The following is a 14427-nucleotide window of genomic DNA, read 5'->3' on the forward strand; positions in this document are numbered from 1 at the left end:
GTGTTTGTTGCAGGATTCTAGTCCGAGTCGTTTACGAGATATCGCATTTTGAAAAGTTCCCACACCTACTCTTATACAATATCTGTGGTAGAAAACACTAAGGAACAACACAGCTGCATACACTAGTTATGAGGATTCTGAGCAGTAACGAGACAATTAACTATCACAGGTTGTGTTCAAAATTGCCACCGGCAGTGGCAATACGTACACGCTTCCAGTCTGGTAAGGAATGACTGCTGCACACGTCCAGCATTTCAGTGAAGATGTTCGAGCAGGCTGCAGTAATACGTCGTTTCATATCTTCGAGTGTAGTTGGTATGTCCTTGTAATTGGCGTCTTTCAGCTTTCTCCACAGAACGAAGTTAACAGGCATCAAACATCAAATATGGGGAAACGGTCAGCCGAGGTACAGGTCCCCTGCGCCCAATCCAGCGATTTGGAAACAATTAGTGAAGACATGCGGGTAGTACTTCGTGCTCTATGGGCTGGACAGCCATCGTGTTGGTACCACAGCGTCCGCCTAGTCTGCAGAAGAACGTCTTCTAGCATATGTGGAAGATGGTCTGTTAGGAGGCAGTGTTCCGTCTATGAAAACCGGTCTATGAGCTGATGTTTCGTTATTCCACACCACACGTTTACAATCCAGGGACGTTGACGTTCCACCTGAAGGAGCCAACGGGGATTGTCAACAGACCAATACTGCATATTTCAGCGGTTTACCTGGCTATGATTGGTAAATGAGGCTTCATCACTAAACAAGATATATGATACCTCTGGAGTATCCTGTCTTAATGTAGGTGTACTAACGCTTACACTATTCTCATAATCGTTTCCAATGCAGCTTTTGATGGGAAGAAACGTGATAGGGATGGAACCTATGTCGAGAATGCAAAGGACACTTGCCTGACTCATGCCACGTCCTCGTACGATTGTGCGGGAGCTAACGTACGGATCTATTGCGGCAACAGCAAGTATATTGATTTCCTCCTCTTCTGTCGTGACTAGTTTTCTTCTGTTACGTTGTTTGGACGTTAGACTACGACTTTCACGTAACTGATTGAAGAGGTTGGTAAATAACTGGGATATCTTGCCGCACACACCGTACAAGAATAAACTGCATTCTTCCTACACTCTCCATACACCATGAGCACGTTGGCTTTTTGTGCATTGGTAAATCCCAACGTCCACTCACGACCTACTGCTTGGACTGTCACATTAACTGACTGTCTAGTCGCAGTGCACTCAAGGAACACACAAACACACTGTAAGTGTAAGCAAACATAACAACATCGTACCTAGCAACTAGCAACTATGCAGGTTGAATGACAAACAAGTGTCGGTGTGGAAACTTTTCAAAATACGTTGCCTCGAAAACAACTAGAATCGTGCAACAGACACCACTGGCATTCTAATGCAATCTACTTTTAGTTATTAATGTCAGTAGGCATTGTTCCATTTAAAAAAGTATATGTTTGCACAAAAAAATGCACTTTGTATTATTACAATCCATTTATTGCCTAACGATAAGAGACCCTCACTACCAATCCATTCTGTGAAAATTGGACATCAACAGCGCTTTCCATTTCTGCAATATTTGCAGTGCAATTTTTGAATGATTCACTCTGTACATCGGAAAGAGCGGCGTTCAAGTTTTAGTGCTGTCATCCAGATTCATATTATCAACGGTTCTTCCACATCACACGAGTCGAGTGCTGGGATGGTTCCTCCGTACCACCATGTTCGAATTCCATTACTACACGAGCCGTACCGAAAATCTAAAGGTTGCACACGCTTTCAAGCTTCACCTTTAGCCAGTGGGTGTGGCTGGCGGCGTGATTTGCCACGATGGAAGGGGCATCGTTCTCTCGAAGTTCGGCCGTCGGACAGCGAGGTACACCGAGGAGCAGATTCGGTAGTGGGTCACAAGTTTACTCCGTGTCGACTTGAGTGGTGTCGTGTTCTGGTTCCGTGGTTTGTCGCTTAAGTTCGTGCTGGCGCAAGCGAAGCGTGCTGACTGTAGCAAGTTGACGAACGAGCGTGGGGTCAGCTTAGCGGAACAAGCACCCTAGTGTTTATCGCCGTAACAACATTCTTGTGGCAGCTTCTAGCATCGAAGGAGGTTTACCGCTGTGGTTAAGAGCGGCTCTTATATCGACGTCAACCAGTGCTCCCTAGCAGGCTATCGGACACTTACCGAGCGAGGTGGCGCAGTGGTTAGCACTCTGGACTCGCATTCGGGAGGACGACGGTTCAATCCCGTCTCCGGCCATCCTGATTTAGGTTTTCCGTGATTTCCCTAAATCGTTTCAGGCAAATGCCGGGATGGTTCCTTTGAAAGGGCACGGCTGATTTCCTTCCCAATCCTTCCCTAACCCGAGCTTGCGCTCCGTCTCTAATGACCTCGTTGTCGACGGGACGTTAAACACTAACCACCACCACCTATCGGACACTTACGACGGTTGACCAGAAAGTAATGCACCGTATTTCTTTTCTTCAACAATTCTATAGTGAACATAATGAGAATTACACACATCAAAGAATGGTGCTTCACCTACACACCCTATTTTTCCATGGAATCTCCACCCCATTCTGTGGCCTTCCTCCAGCGCGAAACAAGGGCGTGCGTACCCTGTCGGTACCAATCCTTTTCCCTTGTAGCAGAGCCAGTGCTTCACGGTGTGAATCACCTCATCATCATCCTCAAAATGTCTTCCACGAATGGCATCCTTTAATGGCCCAAACAAGTGGAAGTCCGAGAGGGCTAGGTCAGGGCTGAAGGGTGGATTGGGTAACACTGCCCAACCATGTTTTGCGATGTGTCCAGAAGTCCTCAGACTTGTGTGGCGCTGAGCGTTATTGTGTTGCAGCAAAATATCTCTTGGGTTGCTTTGGCGCCGAAGTCGCCGGAAGCGCGTCTTGAGTTTTGTTAATGTGTTGACATATGCTTCTGAATTAATGGTACCGCCTCTTGGCATCACATCAATGAGAAACACACCTTCACAGTCCCATAACACGGTGATCATGACCTGACCGGCGGAAGCAGTTGCTTTGAAATTTTTCATGTGTGGTGAGTGGGAATGGCGCCATTCTATCGACTGTCGTTTTGTTTCGGGCTCAAAATGGTGAACCCAGGTTTCATCATCTGTCACCATCTGGGACAAGAAGACCTCCTCCTCAGCTTCAAATCGTTGTAACAAATGAAGACAAATTTTATTTCTGTGTGATTTGTGATTCACCTTTAGACATTACGGGACCCATCTTGCACACACTCTTGAATATCCAAGAGTGCGGATGATTGCATCCACACATCCTTTGCTGATTGACAGATGCAACACCAACTGCCGAGTCGTAATGCGTCTGTCCTCACGAATGACAACATGTCAGGTGTGATAGCCGTGGATGGTCTCCCCGACCGCTGCAAATCGTGGAGCTCCGCCGAACTGCTTTCTGATGACCTCACCCTCCGTGTCCAGTGACTAACTGTACTTCTGTCGACAGTAGATGTTCCATAGACTTTGTACAAGCATTTGTGAATATTCCCCACAGTTTCTTTCTCTGCAGTGAGAAATTCAATGACGGAACGTTTATTGTAACGTACATCACCTACACACACCATTTTGAAACTGTCTCGGAGCTACGTTCTCCGTCGGATGTGACGGAAACTTGGCGCACTCATTCAGGGGACTTCAAATAATACATACGTAACGTTTCGCATTCGTAGCATTGTTTTCGGCCGAGAAAAAACATTCGGTGCATTACTTTATGGGCAATCCTCGTACTACGGGTGAGCATGTTTTGGAACTTTCCCTGTGGTTAAGTCTGTTGTATCGCATGTTGTGGTCTTAGGGCGAGACAGTTTACTGTGCGACCAGTTCTTTCAATATTTTCCGTGGCTTTAAGCGACAGCGATATGTATTCTGCTCCTCGTGTACTTACTGTGTCGGGAAAGTATGTGTTACACTGTTAAATTTGTATGCGCTGCGTTCCTGAAAGTTTATTTCGATATTGTCATGTTCTACATTACTATGTTTTCTAAGAAGTGTTCCTTTGAAATTTTGTGGTTTACAAAATAATTCTGTGATGCATTCACCGCTTGCCCTTCGTCAACATGGGCTATTTAATCTGGGTGACTTGTGAAATGGAGTCAATAAATTCTGCTCCCTTTCTGTGCTTGTTGACGGGAGCTGTCATTCTTTCTAAGCTCTGTCACTTAAGGTCCCGTAGGCTTCACATATTCTTAATACAACAGAGCGGGCGGGTGCATCCACTTTCTTGTTTACTATCTTGCCATACTAATTGTGTGGGGTGTAGCTCAGCATGTGAAGGAACTTGATCTTAAATTAAAGCGTTTGTTCTAATTGTTGTTGGAGCGGACGTGAGTTCCCCAGATGTTGACACTTGCTAACTTTTGTGCACTTTTAAGTTGCCGTTTGAAAAAATAAGAACAAAATGAAAAAATGTTCTTGAGGTTGTTTGCAATCAAGCATATTCAATTTGTTTTTAAAACGAAGGATTCGTGTTGTAAGTTATGGTGTGTAAGATTGGGTTGGGCTGTTTGGGGGAGGAGACCAAACAGCGACGTCATCGGTCTCATCGGATTAGGGAAGGAAGTTGGCCGTGCCCTTTTAAAGGAACCATCCCGTCATTTGCCTGGAGCGATTTAGGGAAATCACGGAAAACCTAAATCAGGATATCCGGATGCGGGATTGGACCGTCGTCCTCCCGAATGCCAGTCTAGTGTGCTAACCACTGCGCCACCTCGCTCGGTGGTGTGTATGGTGCTAATTTGATGTGCTGTTACTGCACGCATTTCAAGGTTGTTTCAGTCTGTGTTTTAGAGTGAAACGGCGTCTGAGTTCCTTGACCAGACTAGTATGTTCAAGCGTCCTGATTAACCGATGACGCCGGAGTTGAAACTTGGTCTTTGAACTTCAGCTAAGAGCTTTCTGTTGTACTATTAATTTTTACTTTGTCAAGGAACTTGGTGATTGTAATAAAACGTATATAAAATTTATCTGTGTCACCAATGGTGTTAACCGGCCGAAGTGGCCGTGCGGTTAAAGGCGCTGCAGTCTGGAACCGCAAGACCGCTACGGTCGCAGGTTCGAATCCTGCCTCGGGCATGGATGTTTGTGATGTCCTTAGGTTAGTTAGGTTTAACTAGTTCTAAGTTCTAGGGGACTAATGACCTCAGCAGTTGAGTCCCATAGTGCTCAGAGCCATTTGAACCAATGGTGTTAAAGGCCTGTTTGCCCATTCCTTCCATCCCAAAGGCAACCAAGCGGCTGGCCGGTTTACACTGTCCTTTATCAGCTAAGTTTATACTAAACATATGAACCAGTGTTGTAGAATTTCCGATCGTTGATTTTGCGACCCCTGACGTGAACGTTGTGTTTTCTATCACAAATATTTTGGCCATGGGCTTTCCGAGCGTTTTAGTAATAAAAACATCACATTTTATGCGCATAATACATAGGCATGCCTGAATGCTATTTTTTTTTATTTTTACCTTTTTTTCTTCCTGCAATAGTACTGAAGCAAATGAGTACACTTTTACAATTCTTGCCACTCCATGGAGCATCTGGCACAGCTGCCGTGGGCAGTATTTCGAAAGGAAAGCAGTCTTGGTTGCAGGGGAAACAATTTATTGAAGCGTTTCACCGTTCTGCGGCATCATCAGAAAAATCTATAAGAAAATGGAAACAGTATTCGTCAAGGTATGGTCCCATCCTGCAGAGCTACACTGGAAATTAAAATATTTGCTAAAGAACTTAAATTAACGCACTGCAAAATTCGCATTCGTCACATCTACGGGGAGTGTTGTGTGTACCTACAGGGCAAAGGTCAGATTCTGCTGTTGAGAGCTGCAGTGAGGGGAAAACCACAAAAAAAATTTTACTCGTGCTACAAAACCTTACCTTACACACACAGGAGTCTGGTGAAAGATCAGTGCTGACATTTACAGATTTTGAAACCACGTAGCACAGTCTGTACGCTAAGCAATAACTCGTTCCACTCAGAACTACAGGCTCACACGTAAAACACAATGTTCGCGCATTCAGTTGAGTAAACTTTTTGTCTTATTTCATTAATTTCAATTTCTCGTTCAATTTTTTGTAAGAAAGCCAGAGATTTTAAACATCATCTTTAATCCTCCTAATCGTTATATATTTTTATAATATTTCTTAACCTTTCGCCAACGTTTATTTCCAATACATTTACGTACTTCAGCTTACGTTAAGAAACTCTACGTTTGGATGTTTTCGGTGACCATTCAAGCATCTTATTTTCAATCCGGAAAAGCGTCTTTCATTTGACTATTGTCTAGAAGACAAGCAAAAACAACTGGAGAAACCTTCATCTCATCTTCTGCGCTTCTGATGCGACTCGTATGTGTACAATTATTGTTTCAGTTGTTTAGAACAACTGACGAAAATCCCGTCCACAAGAACAGTTCCATTTTCACAGAGGATTTCCTCTGACTCCCATTTTCTGATCACGTGAAAGGTCCGTGGTGCTCTCGTGATGTACACGTGTAACTTTTAGGCGTCAGGAGCGGGCACAAAATGTCCAATTGGCTGAAATAAACTTGGAAGGGGTACAAGTGGCGAGATTACGGCGCAGTTTGAAGGTACGCCTTTTGCGATTGGCGGGGTAGTTTCCACGATATGGAAGGAATGCTCCCATTGGTCTAAAAAGCCATGACACATAGCACGAAAGGACACAGGTGGGGACAGTTTGCTAAGAAAGAAAGAATACCGAAAACTTCGAGGACTTTCCACTGAACCAGGGTCAAGTGTAGAATAGGGCGCATCAAGCCCGGCACGACGCAAAAGGAGGAAGTTTGTGTGAACACTGCGTTCACTTTGGCTGACATTTGACTAGAAATTAACTGAAGAGTCGTTGAGCTCCGATAGTGGAGAAACGAAACAGCCACATAGTTATCATTCTTGCGACAACTGAGCGGCCGTTCAAGTATACATGCTGCTCCATCTATGCCATATTTTCCAGACTAGGGAAGAGTGCATGTTTTCTCGCCTAACGAGAAACATAGGGCAGTTTCAGCTGATAAAATCAGTAAGGATTTTGATTAGTTTCTTGTAGGATTTTCAGAAGGCAAGGGCGGCCATACAGCCGACAATACGTCGCAGCTAAAGGTAAATGCCGTTGGCAGAGGCGTAAAAATATTAGATCACCAGCTTGTGTACACTGTGAACACAAAAAACCTTGAGTAATCTTTTGCATATCTTGTCACAAAAACAAACCATCCTCTGCAGACTTGATTGTAATCCTAAACAGTACCAAGCTTAGAACCTGGAATCAGATGATTTTACATAATATTGGCTAACTCAGACAGTGCTTCGCTGTCTAGATGTAGGAAAAAAACTTGTAGAGAACCGTGTATTTAAATTTGATGTTCTTGTATTCAGTGTTATTTCTGCTTATCAGGACATAATATATTATCTTGACAATTGTCCTGGAATTGTCACGTCACACTCTGTGTAAACCAGTGTGCTTCATTGACAGTAATACAAAAATAAACCAGTTTTGTACAGCTACACAACGATGTGTTCCTGTCGTAGAATAAGGGTCCAGTCCTACCCCATTAATGTGTTCTAGTGACGCTAACGCATTCACAGGGTCTTTTTGGTGACGTCTGATGAATGTGAAAAGGATTGGAGTGTCAGATCTCGTCTTTGAGTTCTCATAATTTTTCGTGTTTGCGACGAAATCTAAGTCTTTATCCTTCAGATCTTGAAACTTCTCTTTAAAAATGTGGAACACAGACACCGTCTTTTCTTCGTGGATTCTTTTGATGCATTTATGCAATCGCTTTTTAATGTACACATCTGTTTTGCCAGTTGGGCAATGATGTTGCTGTTCAACCACGAGTCTGCCATTTACAGTTTTTAAACGACTCGGCACTTACTCAGTTCGGAATTTACGCACAACCAGATCGTACGCTTCTCATATTTTCTATGCACCCAGTAGCGAACACCATCTTCGAGGAGTCACGGCTTCACTCTCATTGCTGTAACTATTTCCATTACGCACAGCCGGCCGAAGTGGCCGCGCGGTTCTGGCGCTGCAGTCTGGAACCGCGAGACCGCTACGGTCGCAGGTTCGAATCCTGCCTCGGGCATGGATGTGTGTGATGTCCTTAGGTTAGTTAGGTTTAACTAGTTCTAAGTTCTAGGGGACTAATGACCTCAGCAGTTGAGTCCCATAGTGCTCAGAGCCATTACGCACAGCGGATAGAAGTAGTGTACAAAACTGCACGCAAACGAAGGCACTGCCTGAGGGCACTGCCTGACTGACAGTGACAACAAATTCCCTGCTCGTCGCCGAATGACGTGAATACATAGTGGTCTGCCGGCCGGTGTGGCCGAGCGGTTCTAGGCGCTTCAGTCTGGAACAGCGCGTCCGCTACGGTCGCAGATTCGAATCCTGCCTCGGGCATGGATGTGTGGGATGTACTTAGGTTAGTTACGTTTCAATAGTTCTAAGTTCTAGGGGACTGATGACCTCAGATGTTAAGTCCCATAGTGCTCAGAGCCATTTGAACCAATTTGAACCATAGTGGTCGGAAATACCATTATTTAAAAACAGTTGGTCAGAAGTGCCGCGTGTTGCAGCTATGATATGGTCGGGAAAGCCACTGTCGGGAACCCCACGTAGCCTGTGGCCGCATCAACACATGTGAGACGGAAACTGAAAAGAACCCCTTAGGAAAATATTTGACTTCGAGCTATTGCATCTTCTATGTTCAGCATTAAATTCTCAACAATTCAAAAATAATAGACTTATATCTCTAAATTTAAATGAGTTATGACAGATTGAACATTGGTAACGGAATACAGGCATTTTGAGATAACGCTTTTTAAAATTTCACTTTAGTATCGTTGTTTAAATATACATATTTATGAAACCCTTAAAATGTTGTTTGTGAACAGACTTTCTAAGTTCACTTTACGCATTAACAGGTGAACTCATTGAGGTGCATAGCACATTACAGAGTACAAAAATTTAAGATCAAATAAATTGGCCCCAAACTGAGAAAAACTACCGTATCCTGTACAGCATTATTTTGGGAAAAGACAGGTATTTTTATTCTGTGTTACTGCACCTCTTACACCAAACATTGACTTTGAAGCTATCAACCCCAGAATACTACTGGTAGTCGATTCGACGAACACATTCCCCTTCAATAACCCCCCCCTCCCCCCTATTGTTGTGGACTGGAGGGAAGCGCCCTCCTCGCAGCAGGCGAGGGTTTATAATTCTACCTTTGCGTCGCTTTCAGTAATTTTCCTGGCCAAACCTAGATGTGGTAGTCGTATCGACGAAGGTATAGGTACGGAAGGGTTCTAAATTGATATAGTATTTTCGGGTTAATGGACCCAAAACCACCTAAATTTTTGAATTCAAAAAACTACAAAAATAGATTTCTGAGATCCCTTATTTTATAGTGGCCAAAGGATTTGACTTTTTCTTCTACACTACTTGTGTCACAAGGGGTTGGAGATTTTTTTTTACAAGTGCGTTTTCGCTTCTTCTTTTTTGGTTCCGGAAAATCGGGCCTGACATGTTCTTCCTCACGATCCTCTTGTCATTGACTTGAGTTTCCAGTTCAGGTTGTAATTCTACTTCAGGATACAGAATGTCTTTTTAATTCCTCCTTGTAATAGGTCCTTGTTGTTGTTGTTGTGGACTTCAGTCCAGAGAGTGGTTTGATGCAGCTCTCCATGCTACTCTATCCTGTGCAAGCTTCTTCATCTCCGAGTAACTACTGCAAACTACATCCTTCTGAATTTGCTTAGTGTATTCATCTCTTGGTCTCCCTCTAAGCCGGCAGCTGTGACCGAGCGGTTCTAGGCGCTTCAATCCGGAACCGCGCTGCTGCTGCGGTCGCGGGTTCGAATCCTGCCTCGGGCATGGGTGTGTTTGATGTCCTTAGGTTAGGTTTAAGTAGTTCTAAGTCTAGGGGACTGATGACCTCAGATGTTAAGTCCCGTAGTGCTTAGAGCCATTTGAACTATCTCCCACTACGATTTTTTTCCCTTCACGCTTCCCTCCAATACTAATTGGTGGTCCCTTGGTGCCTCAGAACGCGTCCTACCAACCGATCCCCCTCCTCATTTGTTACGTGATCTACTCGTCTAATTTTCAACATTCTTCTGTAGCACCACATTTCTAAAGCTCCTATTCTCTACTTATCTAAACTATTTATCGTCCATATTGCACTTTCATACATGGCTACACTCCATACAAATTCTTTCAGAAAAGGCTTCCTGACACTTGAATCTATACTCGATATTTACAAATTTCTTTCTTTCAGAAAAGCTTTCCTTGCCACTGCCAATCTACATTTTATATCTACATCTACATACATACTCCGCAACCCACCATACAGTGCGAGGCGGAGGGTACCTCGCACCGCAACTAGCATCCTCTTTCCCTGTTCCACTCCCAAACAGAACGAGGGAAAAATGACTGCCTATATGCCTCTGTACGAGCCCTAATCTCTCTTATCTTATCTTTGTGGTCTTTCCGCGAAATGTAGGTTGGCGGCAGTAAAATTGTACTGCAGTCAGCCTCAAATGTTGGTTCTCTAAATTTCCTCAGTAGCGATTCACGAAAAGAACGCCTCGTTTCCTCTAGACTCCCACCCGAGTTCCTGAAGCATTTCCGTAACACCCGCGTGATGAAACCTACCAGTTAACAAATCTAGCAGCCCGCCTCTGAATTGCTTCTATGTCCTCCCTCAGTCCGACCTCATAGGGATCCCAAACGCTCGAGTAGTACTCAAGAATAGGTCGTATTAGTGTTTTATAAGCGGTCTCCTTTACCGATGAACCACATCTTCCCAAAATTCTACCAATAAACCGAAGACGACTATCCGCCTTCCCCACAACTGCCATTACATGCTTGTCCCACTTCATATCGCTCTGCAATGTTACGCCCAAATATTTAATCGACTTGACTGTGTCAAGCGCTACACTACTAATGGAGTATTCAAACATTACGGGAATCTTTTTCCTATTCATCTGCATTAATTTACATTTATCTATATTTAGAGTTAGCTGCCATTCTTTACACCAATCACAAATCCTGTCCAAGTCATCTTGTAACCTCCTACAGTCGCTCAACGACGACACCTTCCCGTACACCACAGCATCATCAGCAAACAGCCGCACATTGCTATCCATACTATCCAAAAGATCATTTATGTAGATAGAAAACAACAGCGGACCTACCACACTTCCCTGGGGCACTCCAGATATCCTCTCTACTTCTATCATCATCAGTTATTTTGCTCCCAAAATAGCAAAACTTGTATTTCTAATAAGATAATCTATTCGTTGCCTGCTTGTAACGTTACTGTGAGGATGCAAATCAGGTTTCCTTTAAATACACTATGTAACTAAATGTTCAAATGTGTATGAATCCATAAGGGATCCCTGCTGAGGTCATCGGTCCCTAGACTTACACACTACTTAAACTAACTTATGCTAAGAACAAGACACACACCCATACCCGAGGGAGGACTCGAACCTCCGGCGGGAGGGGCCGCGCAATCCGTGACATGGCGCCTTAACCGCGCAGCCACGCCGCGAGGCACTCTGTAACTACCGAGAGCTTTAGTTACCTTTGAGATTGGACGTGGTGGGTTGATGTTAGTAAAGAATGCCTTTAAGGCGACAAAGACGCCATTATCAACACGTCAGTGAGTTTGAAGCTAGATGTTCCTTCTGCAATACTGCAGAAAGACTTGGCAGGGATTTAGGCACTGCACATTACGCCGGCAGTTGTGGCCACGGGAAGGAACTGTTGCAAGACGGCCGGGCTCAGAGCGGCCACTTGGCACTTCCAAAAGGCATGGCTCCAGTGCATCGTACTGCATCTGCAGCAGTTGGCACCACAGTGACACAGTGTAGTAGCATTGTCGATGGGTTTTTTCTTTGGCAGTTTTTGAAACATATACACACAAATTTTACGTTATGAGTGCCCTGTGTCTACCAACAGAAACCAGCCACAACTCTAACTTAATACAATAAGTCATTAGCAACACAGTCATATTTGCGCAACGTCTTAACTGAATTTATATTGAGAACATAATCTTTAAAATACGTATTCCGGTAAGTAAGTAAAAACTGACAGCCATGGGGTACATAAAATATAAAGAAGGCAAATTATATATGTAATCTAAACAAGAACAAAATATGATGTCAATATATTCCTAACCTACATAAAATTTGTTGCATGTATTTCAGAAACTGTCAAAGAAAAAACCCACTGATGATGCTACAACTATGATGATTTTGGGAGATTACAAAAAACAAAAATTGTGTGCTTACAATAAGGCAGATCTTCTTCAGTTAATATAATTTTCTCAAAGCACGGCAACAAAGCTTTATATACCGTTATAACAAAACAGTTATTTCAGTGAGTTCAATTTTCCTCGGGATATTAGGTGAAAAACCTGTAACTGTTTTCCGGATGGGGAAGTTTCATCTGTTTAAAACAGGAATTACGAATCTATGACCTTAATTAAAATTAAGAACATACTTTTGACGTTCTCAGAGACACTAGAGTTCCTACTATATGTGAATTTTGGATTTTGTACGTGTTTTTGGAACGGGATAAAGACTTTAAAATGATTTTCTATAGCCGCAAATAGCGCAATGGTGTGGTGGCTGCTAGCAGCCAGTAGTTTTAACTTCAGCTATTGGACGTCAGATGCTAATTTATATCATACAATGGCTCTTCAACACGGACCACCAAAATAGTGCCCACACTCTGGCGACGGAAAGCATAGGGCCTCTCTGACTATGCGTATGCCTTCAATCCACGTCCAAATGTCCGTAACACACGTACCTTACTGAGATACAACGCGCTTGCTTACACAGATACTGCTACGCCACAGGCTGTTACATATATATATATCATCCATCTGAGAGAGCATGTGCTGCCTTTTTCAGTAGAGAGCATTCGCGAAAAAATACAAGCCTAATTTTAAAATAAAATATGTACGTATATTTTTAATTAGTAAGAGGCCAGTTCATTGAAGATGTTAAGTAACTGTTTGTTGTCGATTAAAAACCAGATGTCAGTGGTCACCGAGGTCTAGCAAAAGAAGGGGACAGCACCTTTGGCTACTAATTAACACGTCCTGGGTCCCGAGTTCGAGCCCAACCACTACTAAAATTTTCTTACTTTCAACGGCCTTGTCAAATAGAACGGAGGAGCGGACTGAGGTTCAGAGCAATCTCGTGCCCTTGGAGTGGAAAATTGCCCCTAAAAGCGGAAGAATCAACAATATTCAACGGTATGGGGATACAGAAGGCAATGGAAGTCATTGCGTTAAGAGGAGACGGTGGCAGTCTTGTACTGATATTTTTGTAAATCCATTTCTTCGCCATTTTTTGTTCAATCTCATTGAAATTTTGCACACTTATGTATAGAGATCTAATATGATTTTTTTAAAAAATTCAGAATTTGTTCTAACAATCTAATGCAGTGAGATAATTTTGAATTTTTTATTGCATTATTATTTTAAGGTACACTTTTTCATAATTTTGAGGCAAATTTGGCAAATTTTTTTAATGGTAAAATAATCTACACTAATAGGTGTACGATTAAGTGGAGTAACTTTTTGGTAAATTAATGTTATTATTTTCTGTGATATATTGGATTCGGACATTTTTTACAAGCAAACTTTTCAATATATTAGCAACCACAAAACTGTGTATAATATCTCGATTAAAATTTTGTTCCACTTAAATATTGCTTCAAAGTAAAAGAATACGTGTGCCAAATTGCATTGCAATCCTTCCAGTAGTTTCTGATATATGTGTTCCTGAAAGCAGAAAACCTTAAATTGCAGAAAAATAATTTTAAAGCTTGGATGAAATGAAAAAAAAATCTATCATACCTTAGCTAAAACTGCCCATATCCATATTCCATTTCTTCCTCATCATCCTCTACAGCTCTTTTCGCGTCTCTGCTCCTTTGCCTAGCAATTTTTTGTATGTTCTGGACTGAAGTCTCCGCATTCGCGATTCTTTGCTTATCGATGATCTGCAGTATCTGCTCAGTGTAGACTCCAAGTGTAAAGCCCAACTTGCTGAGGATGTGAAGTCTTGCCACACTCCCATCATTACACACTGCTGCAGCTTCCAAAGCACAAATCTTCACTACCAAATTGGAAACAAACACAGTCTTTGGACATCTTTTCCAAATAAGAGCATTGCAACTTTCATTTGGGTTCTGTGTTTTCCCATGCAGACATTTTTCTAGCAGTTCTGGTGAATCCAGTGCGCTAAAAGTTGGTTTAATGGCCATAGAAACCTCATAAGGAAGGTTACATTTATGGGTATAAGCTTCCCCACTTTCCTTACTTTTCAGAAATTTGCACCATTCATT

Source organism: Schistocerca nitens, chromosome 2 (genome assembly GCF_023898315.1).
Source record: "Schistocerca nitens isolate TAMUIC-IGC-003100 chromosome 2, iqSchNite1.1, whole genome shotgun sequence".
NCBI lineage: Eukaryota > Metazoa > Arthropoda > Insecta > Orthoptera > Acrididae > Schistocerca > Schistocerca nitens.